The sequence below is a fragment of the Mustela nivalis genome, assembly GCF_964662115.1.
Source record: "Mustela nivalis genome assembly, chromosome: 2".
NCBI classification, from domain to species: Eukaryota; Metazoa; Chordata; class Mammalia; order Carnivora; family Mustelidae; genus Mustela; species Mustela nivalis.
The window spans coordinates 152,999,667-153,004,756 of NC_139021.1; positions in this window are offsets into that span (position 1 = coordinate 152,999,667).

The window sequence follows — 5,090 nt, forward strand, 5'->3', positions numbered from 1 at the left end:
AGCAGGAGTCTCTCCCTCTGCCCCTCCCCCAGCTTGTGCTCACTCCCTCTCTCGCTTTCTCTCTATAAAAAATAAATACACCTTTAGAAAATTGTCAAGTGTACATTTAAGGTATTTTAATTATTATTCTAAATTATTAGGGGACTGAAAACAGAACAAAGAAAGAGTCAGAAGTTGACTTGAAGGAGCTCCCAATGGCCAAATCTAGTATCATTTGAGCAATGAAATTAATAACAAGAGTGGTGGATTATTGCTTACAGTAAAATATAAGTCCTGGTTGATATAGTGGGATAAACTTTAAATTGCAGGAAAAGTAAAAGTTTTTCCATAGACTTTCAGTTAAAAAATGTACAGGGATGATTAAAATAGAAAATTACCACTTGGCAAATACCATAGTAATAACTGTTGCAAGCAAGGATTATCAATGGGTGCTAAAATCTGTGGATAAATGTATGATAGAAACAGAATATTTACATAGTCTTAAAGTATCTTTCTACAAGATACTTATTAATTGCAAATGGGAAAATAGTCACTTTACAGTGGAGCAATCTGGCAGAGACCACTTAATTAACAGCTCAAAGTGAGCATCACTAGTAATGGTTCTGATAGGATTCACTGAGGAGGACACAAAGTGACTTCTGTGGTATTCTTTTTTAAAAAATGTGTAAACTGAATGTAACCATGAGGAAACATCAAATAAACTCAAATTGAAAGATAATCCTATAAATCATTGGACAGGGCTTTTGAAAAATGTCAAGGTCATGAAAGCCAAAAAAAAAGTCTGAGAAATTCTTCAAGACTGGAGAAAATAAGGAGACATGAAAACTAAATGCAATATATAATCCTGAATTTGATCCTGGGCCAGAAAAATATAATTCAAGAAGTCATCTGAAACACTTAAATAAGGTCAGATTATGAATAGTGTTGTGTCAATACTAATTTCCTGGTTTTGATCATTGTTTTGTGGTTATAAATGATATTAGCATATAGGGGAGCCATAGAAAGGGTATGCAGGAATTTTTGTATTACTTACATTATTTTTTAAGATTTTTTAAATCAATCTCTACACCCACTGTGGGGCTCAAACTTACACCCTGAGATCAAGAGTTGCACATTCCACCGACTAAGCCAGTTAGACAACCCTACAATTTTATTTGTAAGCCTGAAATTGTTTCAAAATTCAAAGATGTTCAAAGTTTTTAAAAAAGTTACTTCTTGTGCAAAAAAAGGGTTACATACACTCAATTCTTGAATCTACAGAGAATTTGTTTTAAAGAAAATGCAAAAATTGGTAAGCTGGGTTGCCACTGGATTGGGGAACAGGGAACCTGACAGGGTTGGAAGAAAGACTCTTTACAATATACATTCATTTTGGGGGTATTGTTTGAGATTTTTGAAGTTATTATGTGTGCATTATCACTAAAATATCATTAAACTACCAAAATCAGTTTGTCCTGTGAAATCTGGATTCATTTCACCAAAGCTTAGTTGGACCAGATATGCCCTTTTCAAAATGCTTCTTACCCACTGTCCCTATCTCTTTAAGCTAAGGACATAAGCTGATGTGATTAGATTTCTTCCCAAACCCAAACCCGTATCCCCATGGAAATTGAGGAGATACAGACAAAGTGGGGAGGGAGCAAAGAAAGAAGCGAAGAATATTTATATGCAATCATCTGAAACTCTTTAGGTCACTTTTCAATTTCTCTTTATGCTCCATGAAGGTTTCAAAAAAAAAAAAAAGTGCTAAATGGATGACTTAATTCTGCATTAAAGAGCACAAGTTTTACTACTAAAATCAAATAAAAAGCCCCCATTAGTGTTAGTCAGCCTCTGGATAGCTAGGACCAATATAAAATGTAAAAGTCTATCCTTTTGTGCTTTAAAATCTTCCTGGTGGAAGCAAAGCCTTTTTGAGAGAAGTTTGACCACGGGTATTAAAAACTTGAAAATGTGCAGAAGTGAGATTTCCAGCTAGGACAGTATGAAGAAGTACACAAATCTTCCCTCCCAAAACTGACTGGACAAAATTATCAAAATCAAATCATGCCAAGGCTGTGGAGACCATCCAAATGCAAACAGTGAAGAGTGAAAGTTTTACAAGTTCCAGGATGCCTCGGTGGCTCAGTCAGTTAAGCATGTGCCTTCAGCTCAGGTCATGATCCCAGAGTCCTGGGATCATGCCCCCTGGGATCCAGCCCCCTGGGATCGAGCTCCCTGCTTAGCAGGAGTTGGTTTCTTGCTCTCCCTCTATATATATATATAATTAGAGGCTAAAACTAAGAATGAAAACACTGAATACATCATCGGTGGCTGTATGCTGTATGCTGTAAGGAAAACAGATTCTGCAGATTAATTCCAAGCAAGTAACTAAAACCAAACCAAAACAAAACACAACAAAGAAATAAACTAAAAGAAGTGCTCAGGAGGCGCACCTGGCTGGCTCCATCAGTGGAGCAAGCGACTCTTTTTTCCCCCCAATATTTTATTTACTTATTTGGGAGAAAGCAAGAGCGAGACAGCTCACAGAGGGAGAGGGAGACAGAGGCTTCCTACTGAGTGGGGAGCCTGAGGCAGGGCTCCACCCCAAGACCTTGAGATCATGACCTGAGCAGAAGGCAGACACTTAGCTGACTGGACTGAGCCATGCAGATGCCCCAGCATGTGACTCTTGATCTTGGGGTCATGTGTTCAAACCCCACATTGGGCATGGAACCTACTTAAAATAAAATTTAAAAAAAAATTTTTTTTAATTTAAAAAAGCATTTAAAAGAAGTGCCCAGGGAGAAAAAAAATCAGCATCTCTAAGTGTTATAATATATTAAATGTTCTTTAGCTTTTAATGAGAGAGAGAGACATAGAGAAACAGGGAAATGCACTCCACACTAAGAAAAGAAAAGTTCTCAATAGAAACTCTGAATAAGCCCAAATGTTGATAATAGCAAACAAAGATGTCAAAGCAAGGATTTTAAATATGCTCAAAGTATTAAAGGAGACTATTTAAAGAATTAAAAGAAAATATAAAGACATTAATTCAGGGAACAGGGACTATCAATCAAAAATATCAACTAGATTAAAACAAAACAAATGGAAATTCTAGAGTTGAAAAGTAAAATAACCAAAAATTTTGTGGTTCAATGGATAGGTTCAACAATAGATTTGAGAGGGCAGGAGGAAGAATCCGTGAACCGAAAGATAGATCAATAAAAACTATCCAAACTGATGAACAAAGATGGGGCAGGGAGGATGAAGAAACATGAATGGAGCCTCAAGGACCTGCAGGAAAAACTCCAAACAAACCAACGTATGGGTAATGAGAGTGCCAGCAGGGGTGGAGAGAAAGACATAAAAAATTTTTGAAGAAATAATTACCAAAATTATTCCAAATTTTATGAAAAGTTTAACAAACCTCAAAATAAACAAAAAATCCATATCTACACCCATCATAGTCAAATTGTTCAAAGCCAAAACAAAGAGAAAATGTTGAAAGTAACAAAAGGAAAAAGACTATGTACAGAGGAACAATACATCATCAGAAACAAGGTCAAAAGGCAGTGAGGTACCATAAAGTACTAAAAAGAAGTCAACAAATTTAGAGATTTGGCAAAATTGTTCTTTAAAAATGAAAACAGGGACGCCTGGGTGGCTCAGTTGGTTAAGCAGCTGCCTTCGGCTCAGGTCATGATCCCAGCGTCCTGGGATCGAGTCCCACGTCGGGCTCCTTGCTCAGCGGGGAGCCTGCTTCTCCCTCTGCCTCTGCCTGCCACTCTGTCTGCCTGTGCTCGCTCTCTCCCCCTCTCTCTCTCTGATAAAAAAAAAAAAAAAAAAAAAATGAAAACAAAAGGAAGATATTCCCAAAGAGAGAACATTCGGGAGAATTTGTTGCTGGTAGACCTGCTTTTTAAGAAATATAAAAGGAAGTCCTTCAGGCTGACAGGACATCACACAGGTAGTAACTTGAATCCACAAGAGCAAATAAAGAGCTCCCAAAATGGTAAATATATGGGCAAATTTAAAAGAGTGTATACATATAAATGCTTTTCTGTTCTCCTCTTAATTTCTTATAAAATGATTACATAATTTAAAAACCATTGAATTATATACTTTGAACATGAAAACTTCATGGGACATAAATTATACCTCAATAAAATTATCCAAGCAATATAAAAATATGTTAAAAATACATAAATAAGGGGTGCCTGGGTGGCTCAGTGGTTGAAGCCTCTGCCTTCAGCACAGATCATGATCTTAGGGTCCTGGGATGGAGCCCCGCATCAGGCTTTCTGCTCAGCAGGGAGCCTGCTTCCCCTTCCCCCCCTGCCTGCCTCTCTGCCTACTTGTGATCTGTCAAATAAAGAAATAAAATCCTTAAAAATACATAAATAAAAATAAAAACACCGTATTGTTGGATTCATAATACAGATTTATATTAAAAATGACAATAGCACAAAGTAGGGAGAGGAAATGGAGCTTTACTGGAATAAAGTTTATTTATTTATTTGGCAGAGAGATAAAGAGCGTGAGCATAAGCAGGGGGAGCAGGAGAGGAAGAAGCAGGGTCCCCGCGGGGCTCGATCCCAGGATCCCAGGATCATGACCTGAGCAGAAGGCAGATGCTTAACTGATGAAGACACCCGGGCATCCCTGGAATAAACTTTCTATATTTTGCCAGAATTAAGTCAGTATTGATTATAAGTAGATTGTGATACATTAAGATATGTATTGTAGTTGTTGGCATGATTGACATTTCGGGCCAGATAATTTTTCCTTTGTGGTAGGCTGTTCTTTGCACTGTAAGACATTTAGCATCATCCGTGCCTCCTCCTGCTAGTAGCATTCTCCCATTCCCCTCCCCCAGTCGTGACAAATAAAAAGGTCTCTAGATATTTCCAAATGTCCAGGTTGAGAGAGGAAACCACCCCTAGCTGGGAAACCATTGTCCTAGAGCAACTAGATTTTAAAAACTGAAAGGAAAGGGCCGCCTGTGTGGCTCAGTGGGTTAAGCCTCTGCCTTCAGCTCAGGTCATGATCTCAGGGTCCTGAAATTAAGCTCCACATCAGGCTCTCTGCTCAGCAGGCAGCCTGCCTCC